Consider the following 15913-nt stretch of genomic DNA (forward strand, 5'->3'; position numbering starts at 1 on the left):
AACAGAAACAGACTCATAGACATAGAGAACAGACTAGTGGTTGCATGGGGGCGGGAGAGGGATGGACTGGGAGTTTGGGGTTGGTAGCTGCAAACTATTACATTTAGAATGGATAAACAACAAGGTCCTAATCTATAGCACAGGGAACTATACTCAATATCCTGTGATAAACCATAATGGAAAAGAATATTAAAAGAAGAATGTCTGTTGTGTATAACTGAGTCACTTTGCTGTACAGCAGACATTGGCACAGCATCGTAAATCAACTTTACTTCAGTAAAAAAATGCATAGGTTTTTGGTACGTTTTGCTGTTTGAGGCCTTCCAAGTTCATGCATGTGTTCTGGTCAACTAAAGAGCAACATGACATTAAAATAAATGAGCGTTTTCTTATTTACCTTTTCCAGGAAGAGCTTTTCTATAATTGCTTAGAAAATCTTAAAGAGGTTCTGTACCTGCAATCCAACTGTTGATTTTTTGGCCATTTTCAGGTAAGTCCACAGAAAAGCAAAGATATTATTTGAACACTAAACTTTAATTCATTCGCATTTCAAATAATTATTGATAGGTAAAGACTTACCAGTACCATTTTGTTAATTGTTTTCTTGCTATTTTGTAGTTCCTTTGTTCCTTTCCTTTGCGAATTGATGATTTTCTGATAGTAGTATACTTCTATTCCTTTATCTTGTGTGTATCTACTATAGCTTTTTGTTTTGTGGTACCTTGAAGTTACTTGAAATATCTTACTGATATAGCAGTCTATTTGAAGCTGATACCAACTTTGATTGCATACAAAAACTCTACCCTTTTGCCCTCCTCCCTGCATTTTATGTTTTTGGTGCCAAAATTTACATCTTTTTAGATTGTGTATCCATTAACAAATCATTGTAGCTACAGCTATTTTTAGTACTTTTGTCCTTTAACCTTTATACTAGAGTTAAGTGGTTAATAGACCGCCATTTTATAGTATTAGAGTATTCTAAATCTATTTACTTTACCAGCATGTTGTATATTTTCTATTTTCATACAATTTTATTTTTACTAATTAGCATCCTTTCATTTCAGCTTGGACAACTCCTTTCAGCATTTCTTGTATAGGCTGGTCTAGTGGTAATGAACCTCCTCAGCTTTTGTTTGTTTGGAAGTCTTTATCTTGCCTTCCTTCTTTATCTACCTCTTCCAGACTTTATGGACTGATCCCTAGGAAAAGACCTTCGCCAGCAGGTGGGGACATGCTGGAGTGTGCTGTGAGTCTTGTGGTGCTGGGCACCAAGTGCAAGAGTGTGTGGTGGCTCTGGTCCGGGGAGGAGTGATGTTCAGGCCACTGAGGTCCACAGCACTGACAACTGAGTGGTCCTTGGCACATGCTGTAGGGGTCCACAGTGGCTCTAAAGGCTGTTGGGGTCCTCACAGCACCTCCAGGTTCAGTGGCCAAGGATCAGGGCAGGCAGAAGTGGTAGTCAGTGCTGGTGGTGGGCAAACACTTGGCTGCAGGTACCAGCTCTGTATGGCAGGGGCTGTTGTAGACACACACATAGTAGTGGGGTCCAGGGCCAGCAGCAAGGGCCAGGGCCAGCTGCAGGTGCTATGGGGGCCCTTGTCATTGGCATGTACTTTTGTGGCTGCAGGGTCTCACCTCGTGCGCATGCATAGTAGTGCAGGCCTTTGATAGGAGACAGGGTCAGAGCTGAGCCCAGGGCAGGTGTGGGGACTCTGGCTGTCCATGTGCATTTCTGTGGCTGCAGGCTCTCACAAAGGGCATGCCACAGTGGAGGCTGGTGAGAGGAGTCAGGGAAGTGGCGTGCAAGTGCACAGTTGGAGGGGCTAGCCCCAAGCGTATGTATGGCAGTGGGGATCAGCCTTAGGGGTCTAGGCTGGTGTCTTGTACTCAGGCAGCTGCAGAGGCCTGAGCAAGCTGGTGTGGATTCCAGGATGCAGCAGAGGAGGGAGGAGGGAGGGACTCATGCAGTTAGCTGGCATCTTGTCTGCAAATACCTGTGGGGTGAAAATTGGTAAAACCTGCAGGGGGTCTGTGGTGACTTCTTCAGTGGTAAAAACTGCTGGGGTCCTCTGCACAGCAAGCCACTGGGAATCTTGGTCACTCTTGCTGTATGGCTGATACCAGTATTCTCTGCTCTTTCTTCCTTGTTCCCAGTTATCTCGATAGTCTCAACTTTGCCAGTCTCTGCGTGGTGTGAAACCAAAGTGGGTCCTTTGCGTGCTGCCTTGAAAGGCTGGGGAAGCTGCTTGCTCACCCTGCTTGCTCTTTCCCAGCCAGGAGAAATCTTTCTCGTTGGGGAGTTCCCTCTTGGCTCTGAGCAGTGCCTGCCTGGGGAATGAGATGATATAGGCAGAATGAAGTTATTTTTCTTCCCCTTTTTGTGGGATTATTCTCAGTTTTGTTTTGTTGTTGTTGTTGCTGCTGAAATTTCTTAAGTGGACTTCTGAGCTGTCCCAGAGCTGCTTCTGTTTGTGGATAGATGTTTGTTGATCTTCGTGGGAGGACAGTGGCTAGGGTCTGCTACTTCACCATTTGGTGATGTCACTCCTTTCTGATTCTTGAATATGTCAGATTAGAGACACTTTTCCATGGATAGTTGAAGTGATGTCCTCAGTATATTTATGTGGGAGTCTCAGTTTGCACTGAGGTAAGATCTGTCACACCTTACATTGTTGCTCACATCTTTCTAGCCTCTAGGAGTGGGTGATTCTCTTAGGAGAAATTATAGTCCAATATGCTTTCATTTGGCAGTTAATAGCTCATCAGCTACAGAATAAAAATTATTTGGTTTTAAGCCTTCCCAAATCAAAGCCATTTAGGCAGATTTTTCTTGGTCTTTGGCCATGCTTCAGTAGTTCTTAACTGCTAGAATTCCCTTATTGGATACTCCATTTCTTGGAAGGAGGAGAGAGAGAGAGAGTTAATTCTTCTTGTATATAAATGACTTTCAAGTCTGCCTTATATGTTCTGGCAGCCAATTTCTATATGAAAAAAACACAACTCTTAATATATCTATATACTCCAGTTGTTACCTTTATGTTGTTATAATTTGTCCCAGTATCTTAAAACAGGCTTTTAAATTTCTATAAAATCTCTTCAGCATTTGTTCTATAAAATATCAAAACTTCAATAGAAATTCTTCACATGGAATCGGGGCACATATATTTTAAATCATCTCAGGATTAAAAATCACTGTTCTTATATGAAATATACAAGTTATTAAATGAAGGAATCACACCTTGGACATAGTCTGGATGATCGAAATCACAGCATCTCATATGCAGTTTTATAAAGTTGTAGGTTCATTGGATCAGATTGATATCTTGCTTTCAAATTGCAGACATGAGAAGTGGTTTTAAAAGTAAGAAAATATTTACTGTAAATATAGAAATAAAGGAATAAGAAAACCCCAGGCAGCTGCCGTGGCTCCTCACCTGGTCCCTCTTGAGAAACACAGGAAAAAGAAAAATGAGAGATGAGGACAGAGACTGGACACAGCCCTAGGCTAGGATTTCCTAGTAAGTAAACAGCTTCTGACCTGAACTTGAAATTCTAGCATCTGTCTCTTGGAGAGAGACAAAAATATTAGAGTTCTGTAACATTTCCTTAGAGTTTCCCTAAATAGGCAGGCTCGCTCCAGTTTCAGGACCTCTGCACTAGTCAGTTCTCTGCCTTCCCACAGCTTGCCCACCTGGCACCTCCCTCTTACTCTTTATGTCTCACTTCAGACACCACTTCCTCCATGAGGCATTCCCTGATTACTGAAGAAAGTCTCCGTGTCCGTTCACCTAGGCTCCCAGTTCACATTATATATACATCTAGTAACCGAATGCATTATTTCCATAGTGTTTTGCAGAGCTCTCTTTCCTTGAGTTTCTCCTCAAAATACAACAAAACAAACAAACCCCAAATCTGTTTTGTGGTCAAATAATTTTGGGAAACTCTGTGTTCTAGGCTCCTCTTACATATTTATTATACTCATTTGAGTACTGGTGGTCCTGAGAAGATATTCAGGGAAGAAACGTATTTTTATCCAACGTTTCCAGAATTAATTGACCATAAAACGTCTCTTTTGAGAAATATCTGCCTGCAGATTTCTCTGGAACGAGGTTGGGAAATGCTGTCTTATTGTCTTGTTATTTGTTTTCTTTGAACTGCCTCTCCACTAGATCATAATTATTGGTATCACCAGTGCTTGGTACAGTGCCTGGCACATAGTAGACCCTTAATGGAATTATTTTTGTTAGTTAAAAACATGGGAGAGAGAAAGGTAATGACTCCCATGTTTGAAGCTTGGGCAGCTAATACAGTTGTTCATTGTTATATAACAAACCACCCCAAAATTTAGTGGCATAAAACAATCTTTTTCCAAAAAAATCTTCATGGTTTTTGTGGGTTTGTAATTCAGAAAGAGCACAGCGAGGACAACTCGCTTTTGCTTTTCAACGTCTGGGATCTTTGCTGGGACGATGCAAATAGCAAGGGGTGCCTAGAATGGCTGGGGGCTGGAAGGGCTATGCTGGAGGACCCACCTCTAAGATGACCTCTTCACTCACATGAGCGGCCAGAGCACCTACATGAGACCTCTCAAGCGTGATGGTCTTAGCATCATGGCTCAGCGTTCCAAGAACAAGTGTTTCCAGGAGCTAAGGCAGAAGCTGCAAGGTTTTTTAGGACTCACACTCAGAAATCTCAGGTATGTCAAAGAATTTACAGCCGTGCTTCAAACTGGCACAGCAACTGTGAGGATAGTGATGCCACTAATTGCCATAAGGGATTAGGGAGAAGAGAGTTTGCTGGGTACAAGAGTGTAAAACAATGTGTTTAAGTGTGAGGCACAGGTCAGCATCCAGGTGCAGATGTCTAGGGGAAGCCAGGGGGATGTATGTGGAGCTCAGGAGAGAGGTGGGAGTTGAAAATGAGGGTTAGGGTTTAGACCATGTAGGTTGATGCTGTAAGCACAAATAAGATTCTTTAGGGAAAATTTTCAGCTTGGACATAGACCTGGTATTATGGACTGAATGTGTCCCTCCTCAAATTTGTGTTGAAATCCTAAAACACCCCCTAATGTGATGGTATTAGGATGGTATTAGCAGATGGGGCCTTTGGGAGGTGATTAGGTCATGAGGTGAAGCCTTCATAAATGGGATTAGTGTCCTTTTAAAGGAGACCCCAGAGAGCTCTCTTCTCTTCTTTTGACCATGTGAGGATACAGTGAGAAGATGGCAGTCTGCAACAAAAAGAAGTCCTCACCAGAATTTGACCATGTTGGCACCCTGATCTTGACTTGTAGCTCCAGAACTGTGAGGAATAAATTTCTGTTGTTTATAAGCTATGCAGTCCATGGTAGTTTGTTGTAGAAGCCTGAACTCATGAAGACACGTGGGTAATGCCAACATTTAAGGGAAAATTGGAGGAAAGTAAGCAGGGAAGGGAACTGAGAAGCTGCAGTGGAGGGAAGAGTAAAACAGCATGATCCTGGGAAGCCCAGAGAAGACAGAGTTCCAAGGGCAGGATGGTCAACAGGCCTCAGAGAAGTCAAGTAAGGAGGTCCAAGAAGTGGCTACTGGACTTGGTAATTACATAATTTGGTAAGACAGCGTTCAGTGAAGAGGGACGTGGGCCAGAGTTGGCAGTGGAGGGCAGCTGTTGAGTTGGGATGGGAGTTGGTGGTGGGAAGCTGGAGTGGGTGCCAGGGAGGATGCTCTGTTTTCACAGTTGGGCTGCATTCAGGTGGTGAGAGAGCTCCTTTCCGTACCCACAAAAGCCTTCCCTTGTGATTGCACTATGGAGTCACATGGCGCCTCATTCACAATTGTTAGAAATGTGTAAAAGTCATTGAATTGGGAAAAGCTTTCAGGAGTATAAGGCAGCCAGGGTGGATCACATAACAGCCCAAACATATGACACATCCCTAGATAAGCCTGAAGCCACAGCCAATAACAGTTCTGGAATCTGCCAGGGAGTAGCTGATGCAAGGAGCAAATACACTTCCTCTGTTTGGCCTCTGCTGGCTGCTGAGAAGGGCAGTTAGCCAAGTCCATTTTCCCAAAGGGTTAAGAGTCGTGTGGGCTCTGTTATTATGAAGATACATCTACATATGGGGAGTGAATAAGGACTGTTGGGACAGGGAAGTGTTTTGTCATCTTACACATTCTATTAGTCCTCTTGACATTTCCCTTTTAGGAATAGGCAAATGCAGGCCTACCAGAGAAACAATTTTGATGTTCGATTTTTTTGATTCTGTGGGACTTGAATGTGACTGTTGGAAAAAATTTGTTACAACTGATAAATTGTGATTAAATGATTTAATATACCTAAAGCTCTTAGAATAGTGCCTGTTCTAAGAACAAACACCATATAAGTGTAAAGTATTATTATTAATAATTTTTTATTACTTTATTATTGTGTTGCAGCATTTCATTATTATGTTGTAGCTTTAAATACAGGATTACAGTTTGAAGGAAATTCTTCTTCTCCTTTATCTTACATTTCATAGATAAGATAAATTTCATATTTTGGACTTTTTCAGGAAACATTATAAAGATGGAAGTAAAATTTCTTTAGCCCTAAGTGAAAGCAACATTACCAGAGAACGAAGTGATATGACGATCCACGTGTACTCAAAATAGAGTCCAAAATTGACAACTGAGTGAATATATTTAACCTAAGTGGATATTCTTTGTGGTTGGTGGGCTTTGATGCCAGTGACTTGTTTTTTGACCCTGAATATCGTACTTGAGAGGGAGTCCTTTTGGGAAAATCGGTGTGCTCAAGTGATACAATGTACAGAGGTAAAGTGATCCGACTTGAAGGCCTATTGAAAATTAGGAGCCCCATTGTACACCTCCTATCTCTTTTGCTCTCTCATAGAGCGAGAATGCTAGAAGTTCAGGTCAGAAGCTGTTTACTTACTAGCAAATCCTAGCCTAGGGCCATGCCCAGGCTCTGTCCTGAGCTCTCATTTTTCTTTTTCCTGTGTTTCCCAAGAGGGGCCAGGTGAGGAGTCACGGCAGCTGGCTGGGGAGATATAGAGTGGGATCTATGGGGATTACTTTATTCCTTTATTCGTACTCTGAAAATGAAATCTTATCTACCAAAATCATCTCATGCTTGCACTTTTGAAAGCAGGATTCCAGTTTGATTCAATGCCTGCAAAATTTGATAGAAATCCACATTAAGCTGTGGATTAGATAGAAAAAAAGTGGAAGATGTGATTTCTGACTTCAAGAATTTCACAATATATTTTAGATATGAATGAAATTCATAGCCAACTATCTACATAAAACATATATACACTTAGAAACATGAAGTGTTTGTTTTGAAATATAAGTTTTCTGATCAGAAAACAGTGGGACAATTTATATGAGTTTAGAAGGATGTTTTAGGAAGATGGAATAGACTATGGTGGAGTAAATGTGATGAATTAGTGACAAAGACTTGTTTTTATTTTTATTTATTTTTTTGAGGCAAGGAATAGTAACTTTATTCAGAAAGCTGGGTGTCAAAGAAGATAGTGGGCTAGTGCCCTAGAGTACCATCTTATTGGGGTCTGGAGACCAGTTTCTTTTATATTACAGAGAGGGAAAGAGGTGAGGAAGTAAAGTAAAAAGGCCATTAGTCTTGCAAAATATCTCCTCCCTTGGCCTGCATTGGGGAGGGGATGTGTTAATTTCTTCTTTTCTGTTGCTATTCACAGGTGGGCAGGGTCAGAATATCTCCCTGTGAGCTGAACAAAGGCACTTTAGTTTAACATTCAGGCAGAGGGGCAGGGTTCCCTGTGGCAAGCCATTATGTATGCTTACAGCTAGAGACAGCATCCTTTTAGTGATTATAATAACAAAAGCAACAAAAAGCAAAGGTAAAAGAAACAGATCCAACATGGAGTCAGATTTTGCTCTTCCCTGTTACAATTCCACACTGTTAATGTCCATTCCCCAATCTTGTGGGAAAAAGACTTGTTTTAAAAAATTGTCCCATTAGATAGAAATAGACTTTCAAAGTACTGTAGACAGAAGTAGTTGTGGGCAAACTGAAAAGGAGCATAAGTATGATTAGTCATCCCATAAGTGGGATCATTGGGCTTTTCTAGCACTTTTCTGAATCAAGGACTAGGTTGAAAGTGGTTATCGACTATAATAAGAAGGAATGCTGTGGCCTGACAGATATACGGACTTGTGCTTCTAGAGAACACAAGTAGGGTAGTCTCTGATGCTTAAGTAGAGAGGATTTAATTTAATCACAGGGAGAAGCACTGTGTTTTGCACACAGCAGGTGTCCTGTGAACGCTTATTGTTCACAGTGCAGCTCATGTCTGAATTTGTGAGGGTTTCATGGATCCTAAATTCCTGAAATGCTTTTTTTTTTCTTTTGCTGTTATTGCACTCTGACATTCAGTCACGTCTTGGATTTTCTTCAGACTGCACATGCATGCTTGAAAACCTCCTGGAGCTATAATGCTATGCCCAGATTGGGAAAATGTCATAGATATGTCTATTTCCTGTAGGCTGCTTAGGATAATATTGTCTGCAACAGGATTTTGGGGGGCCTTAAATATCCATTCAGGTGATATGTCTATGAATATTGGTCCTCAGTAATTTTCAAAACTAGTGTCCCTTACCCTCTTTAGTGTTATGTCTAAAGTCAACTGTTTCTAAGCTCAGTTTTGTGGGATTTGGAACATAGTTAGTTTCTATGCATTTTTTATGTCTCTGGAACTCACATCCTTGTTGGTCTGGAGGCTAGAGTTTCTTTAGGAAATGAGGCAAGACCTATTGATGGTCAGAAAGCATTAATAGTAAACCCATCTGCTCAAGTCAAGTTTTGCCTGACAAGTCAAGTTTTGTCTGTAGTAAGATCAAATAAAATGCCAGATTATTTCTAATTTAATTTTTGATTATCTAAATCAATGGAGATGCACTAAGAGGTCAAGAAATGTTATGGGGGAAAATAAGCCCTCTCTCTTTCACACACACACTTACACATGTATATATACATTTAGAATTTGGTGACTCGACAATAATGGTTCATATTGAACTTCACATGTAAAACATTCATTTGAATTAGCTAACACTAATGGTAACAATATTTTATGGGGGCAAAAAATTGTTTGGTGACCAATTAGATAATTTTTATTATCATAACAAACCACATACAAGATAGTAATATAAGATGCTGTATTCAGTTAATAGTCTTAAAAAAGGAATAAGTCTTTGATGTTCAGTGTAGTAGTTACTAGCTAATGTGGCTACTTAGCACTTGAAACGTGGCAAGAATTTAAAATTTTGTTTGATTTTAATTATTTTAAATATAAATTAAAAAACTCATACACAGTTCAGTCATTGGAAAACTTTTGTGAATGTTTGAAACAACTTGGGTATGTCAATTTACTTTTTGAATAAGTTCTATGAAGTCTAAATACAGAGCAAGTATTTCCTATAAAAATTTAGTATCTGAATTGAGATATGTTATATGTGTAAAATACATACTGGATTTTAGAAACGATACAAAAAAGAATGTAAAATACCTCATTAATAACTGTATTGTATTGATTACTTATTGAAATGATAATATTTTACATAGTTGATTAGGGAAGCTTTCTCTGATAAGGTGAGAGTTGAGTAGAGATCTGAGAGGAAGGAGGGGGCAAGGCATACAGTTCTCTGCAAGAAGAGTGTTCCAGGGAAAGAGAACACCAAATGCAGAGTTGTGAGGTAGGACCATGCTTGGTATGCTCAAGGAACAGCAAGAGCCTCAGTCCACCATTGACTGGAGCAGAGTAAGTACAGAGGATCTGTACAAGAGATAAGTTCAGAAATGAAGCTATGCCAGGCCATGTAACATGCCATTATATAATTTAGGATTTTACTTTGAGTGAGATGGTAAGATACTGGAGGAATTTTAATAAAGCATTGACTTAATCTGACTTATATTTTAAAAGGATCACTCTGACTAGTATTTGAGATTTGATTTTATGGGACAAAGATGAATGCCGTTTAGGAGGATACAGCAATAATCCAGGTGAGAGATGATGCTGGCTAGGATCAGCATGATGGAGGTAGAGGTGATAAGAAGTGTTTGCATTCTGATAATTAAAACTAACAGGATTTGCTGATGTATTGAATATGAGGTGTGAGAGAAATAAAGGAGTCTAGGAAGACTTCAAGAATTTTGGCTTGAGCAACTGGAAAGGTGGAGTTATAATTTACTGAGATAAGGAAGAATGTGATCAGAACAGATTTTTTTGGGAGACAGAAATCAGGAGTTCTGTTTGGAGTATTTAGAGATTCCTGTTAGCCACCTATGGTGAGAAGTCAAGTAGACAGTAGACTATATGAGTCTGTAGTTCAGGGCACATATTCAGGCTGGAAGTAGATGGTGTCATTAGTAATATAGTTAGTATATAAGGCAAGGAACTGGATGAAGTTGCTAGGACATGAGTCTAGACAGAAAAGTAATTTGAGATCTGAGCTATGGGATGCACCAACATCTAACATTTACCGGCTGGGGAAATGAGTAACAAGCAAAGAGACTGAAAAGGAGTTGCCAGTGAGGTAGGAGGAAGACCAACAAAGGCGGCGTCCTGGGAGCCAAGTGCAAACAGTGTTTTAGGGAGGAGAGAGTGATCAAGAATTTAAAATACTGCTGTTAGGTCAGTAAGATGACTTGGCAAATGTTCATTTGATTTAGCAACCTGGAGGTCACTAGTGGCTTTGACAAGAGTTATTTCTCTGGAGTTTTGAGGAAGGAAGACTAATTACAAAGTTTAGAAGGCAGTTTTGAGAAAAGAAAAGAAGATGGTGAGTATAGATACTTCCTTTGAGTTTTGCTGTAAAGGAAACAGAAAAATGAGATGAAATCTGGAAGAAGAAGATGTGGGGTCAGGGAAGATTTTGATTTTGTTTTGTTTTAAAGAGGAAGTGTAGGGCACCTGTGTGCAAATGCCAGTGACTCTCTGTGGCGTAGGAGAGAGGGGAGAATTGGGAGAATTGCTGGAGCAATATCACTGAGAAGCTGAGAGAGGATGGCATCTTGTGCACAAGTGGAAGAGATGGCCTTTGGGAGGAACAACTGCAGTACAGGAATAATATTAGATTCAATAAATTGATAGTATTGAATTGTTAGTAACCAATTTACCAAATTGTACCTCAGATTTTTTTCCTTTAAAAAGCATCCTTCAACACATCTTAACTCTCATTCTCACTCAGAGTAAGAAAAATGGAAAAATGAAACTGTAGTGAGATACCATTTTTCACCCATCAGGCTGGCAAAGATAAAAAAAATGTTTGATAGTATACTGTGTTGGACAAGTGTGGAGAAATTGTTACTCCCATACACTGGTGGTGGGAGCATAATTGGTACAGCCTATAAGGAGGGAAATTTGGTGAATATTTATCAAATTTACAAATGCAAAATACTTCTTGTACCAGAAATTGCACTGATAGCTTTTTCTATAGATATACGTGGGAGATGGCACTTAATAGGAAAGGGTGGTGAATTAATATATTTATCAGTAGTGGATGATGTATGAATTGTGGTGCACCCATACAATGGAATTGGATACAGCTGTAAAACAGAAATATGGAAGTCCTTTATCTATTGATACAAAAAGATCTCTGGGAAGCCAGTTATGGAGCAGTATGTCCATTTGTGGAGCAGTATGTCCAGTTTGCTATCATTTGTGAAAAAATAATATACATATATGATTCATATACATGTATTTGCATATGTCTAAATATCTCTGGAAAGATCTGTAAAATATTGAAAATAATATTACATGGAAGATGCTGGCTAGTTCATTGTTCATATGATAATCCATTTTAATGATGATGTCTATTTTTGTAAAAGCAAAAGAAAAAAAAGGAAAGTATGAAAATTTTAAAAAGTCAACATTTTTATGACTTTAGCACTTTTGACCAACCAGTAGCTAAATATTTTGACTGTATACAGCTACCAATTTAAATCTGAAAAATCGAGAAATGAAAATACATATTATAATTAATGAATCAAAACAATCTATTTCACAATTATTTTAAACAATACTAAGAATATTGTCATTTTTAGCTTTTGAGTAAAATATAATAAATTATAATTTTTTATAATAGATGGTATGCCCTTTAAAATATTTTAACAAATTATATATTAACCTAATTTATTATATCTAAATAACAGTGTATTCAAATACATTATTCTAAATATAATGTTAATAAAATATTAAATGCATTGGTGGATTTAGCATAGTTATTTAAACAATTTTAATATTTCTAAATTATCTAGAATTTCATTTTTTACAAGTACAATATTTTTCATTATTACTGCAGCATTACATCAAAAACAGGCTATATCATTGCTTGAAGAAAGTACAGTGTAATTCTTCCAACTTAACTCTCTTTTTTTAGTTCAGTTCTATTTCTTTCAGTTTCTAGGTGATTAAGACCTTGCTTTATTTTGTATATTTGACCTACATAAATACAAGGAAGTTATTGCCATTTAGTTTTTCCTTCAATTACTTAATTTGCCCCAATTTTTTTGCCTCCTTTTGTCTGGGGAATAGAGGCTGTACTATATAATGAATATGTCATAACAAATGCATGTTGAAATCATACCTGAGAATAATCCTTTTAGATTCCTTAAAGTGATATTATATAAACCTATGCTAAATATTTACACATTTTGGAATGTAGGATTCTGTTTTTCAGTGTTATTGACTGTACTTTCTAACACTTGTCAAGTAAACTCACTTCTAATGATCAACAAATGGTGTTAATTTCGAGATTTCTAACATAAAGTCTTGAAACACTAGAGTGTCTTTTGTTGGAACAAATACTAGTTGACAATTCAAAGACATATCTTTTTCTGAATGGTGTACTGTTAAGAGGAAATACTTGTGAACAAAAGGTGGAAATAACCGAACTGGGAATCAGGTATCACAGGTTGAGAACAAGAATATCGAATAGAATATATGGTCAAAGTCTAAGGACTTGAATGACAGCTCAAAGACAAGATGGGATTTCACCCACTTTCAAAACATTACTTTTGTGCTCAACTTTAAAGCACCGGCTGCTTTTTTTGAATTCATGTGATAGTCAATATTCAATACTCAAGCATATATATGAGCTTCCATTTACTCAAGGGTGGTAGAAGTATTCATATTTTATTGGACTTCATTTAGCAACTAGATCCTTTTAAAAGTTTCACATTTTCAAGCGTATTTTAAAGATTGTTCTTTATATATGTGTTATAAATATAATTTTATTTTTCCTCATTGAAAATACTATGATTATAAAATAGAACTATTATAGTCATATGTAATTAAAAAAAGTAATTAATCTACCTCTAAAAGCTAAGGTCAAGAAATACAAGCACCTGTTAATATGTTAATGCGTGTAAATAATTCTAGCTGTGTAAGTTTGAAAATAGTCATAGGAATAATTTGTGCTCCTAGTTTATAATGGTGCTCTTCTAGCAAACTCATCTGTAATCATCTAAGTGATATTAATTAGGGCAATCTAGAGACTTGGGACACCCTTGCAATATTACTAGCAAAAAAATCTACTAGGCATTTCAAAGACATGAGTATTCTGAGTGGTGTTTTTGTGAAAGATAAATTATCACATTATTTGGAAGCAAGTACCCAAGGAAATGATAAGATAAAATAATGTGAAATAGGGCAAAAGACTACAAGTTTGAAAGATATCTGAAAGGCACAATCTGGGGTAATTATGCCTTTTTAATTCTTTATTTTTTAAGAGTGGCAAATCAAACTAATCCATGATCTGGTAAGTAAAATGAGATGACATGGGTTTGGGGTAGAAGCTGGTGTAGGATTTTGGAGCTAAGGTCATCTTTAAAATAGGAATTTTATGTTCTAATATTAATAATGAGAATATCTGATCTATTTATGCTATAATGTATTTTGTTGGGTAAAGTTCCTTAGTTCCTTAGCCAGGAACATTTTGATTAGTTAAAAATCGTTTAAGGAGTGTGAATTTTATTTTTGGTATATTGTTGAATAATTAGACTGTGAGAAAAGTTGGCTTAAATATAGTTTACCACAAAATTTTAAGAGAAAATGAAATAGGAAACTAATATAATCAGAGGTGTACTCAAAGTATTTATGCAAAGAGCTTTTTGGGGTTTCTTTTAAGGTGTATTAAAGTGAAAACAACCTTCTGTGACAAACTAGAAAATCCTAGCCATTACTTTATCTGAGTACATAAATTTCCATTTTAGCTTCTTAACATTCTCCTTGAAGAGAATTAGAATGGAATTGATTCAGGAAGAGAAACTTGTCTTCAGTCTATAGGCTTACCAAAAAAGGCTACTGCTCCACTGGATTTTGGAAGATATGACTTTTGGTATATATGTGTTTGTGAATTTTAGAGGGGAAAGGAAGAACCTTTGAGATCTTAGAGTCATTGGCTGTGAGAAGTAAACTTGTTAAACATTTACTATGCCTCATTTTGATAGGAGAAGTGAATGAAGTCCAGAGGGATTAAATCATTTTCTCATGGTCATGTATCTAGTTAATGGAAGAGCTGGATTGTAACTTGGGCCTTCTAACTGCCTCCTGAGGTCACGGTTCCTTCAGAGGATCACTCACATCTGCCTGCACCCTTGCATTCATGGGCCATCATAAGTCTTGTGTCTTCACCATTTCCCATGTGGTCTGTTGCCTCAGTGAAATTTCTAGGATGTGTGTTTCAGACTTTGGGGTCCTGCCCTGTTGTGCCCTAAGTAAACTCAGTAAGCTGGCAGTGAGGTAGGAGGGTGAGGATAGATGGTCCTCTCGGCACCAATCTCCATCTATCCATTTGTAAATGAGAGTTCTTCCTTCCTGTTCCTACACCCTTCCCTCCAGTGGCTTGCATTGCACGCTCTTTTTTCCATTTTAAGACTGCTCCCACTCTTCATTTTAACTTGATGTCTTCTAGTAAAATGCGCCAGGTAGTTTTTGGAGCAGGGGACTACAGAGTGATCATAGTTGAAATATGTCCTAGGACGCATATCTTACAAGTTTGCCCTATCCGTGAGACCAATATTTGCTTACATCCCATGCCCAAACTACCCCCACACATCTGTCAGGCTAATCTTCTTAAAGCACAGATTTCTCCCATGTTATTCTAATCCTTAAGAATATGAGTTTACTCTCTATACTTATATAAGTAATTCCTTAGTTGGATGTTTAAGATTTTCCCCAATCTTTCTCCTAAGTTTTCAGTGTCATCTCTAGCCATTCATATTAATAAACACTCTACTGCAGTACCAGTGGTATTATTACTCACTGCCCATTCAATGAACTATGTTTTTCTTGCTCCTTTTATTAGGGCAAATGGTGCCTGATGTTGAGAATGCCATGACAGGTGACTATTACTTACTAAAGTGGGCAATTAAGAAACCTGTCAGTATTACTAACACTATCACCATTACTATTATCATTTACCATCACAGGGTCATAAATATAACTCATAACTTACAGGTGCAGAGAAATATAATTTATTAATTTTTATCAGTAATTAATCTGGCTTCCTACTCAACTCTCCCCTAGGTAGCAGGGACCTCTGTCCTTGAGATCTCCTCCCCTCAAAATAACTACACTAAATGTTCAATTGTGTTTAAACCTTAGACCAGTTCTAATTTAACTACTTTATGTAGGTAATGTTCAATCTCTCTAAGATCAAATGCTCAGTCTGTTAGATGTTTTAATCTTCTACTATCCCTCCTGGCTCTTAAGATGGTATCTGATGGTATCTGGTGGGGGGTAGGGTGGTGGTGGAGAAGGGATGGATATGTCTGAGTGGAAAACTAGGGGTCCTTAAGCAAGGTATCCCTTGCTTCTCTGGTCTCTGTGTCAATGTCCCTTGCCCATATGGTTTGGTGCTTATTCTGCTTGAATTTGCAGCTAAAGTCAGCG

This window comes from Lagenorhynchus albirostris, chromosome 3 (genome assembly GCF_949774975.1).
Source record: "Lagenorhynchus albirostris chromosome 3, mLagAlb1.1, whole genome shotgun sequence".
Classification (NCBI taxonomy): Eukaryota; Metazoa; Chordata; class Mammalia; order Artiodactyla; family Delphinidae; genus Lagenorhynchus; species Lagenorhynchus albirostris.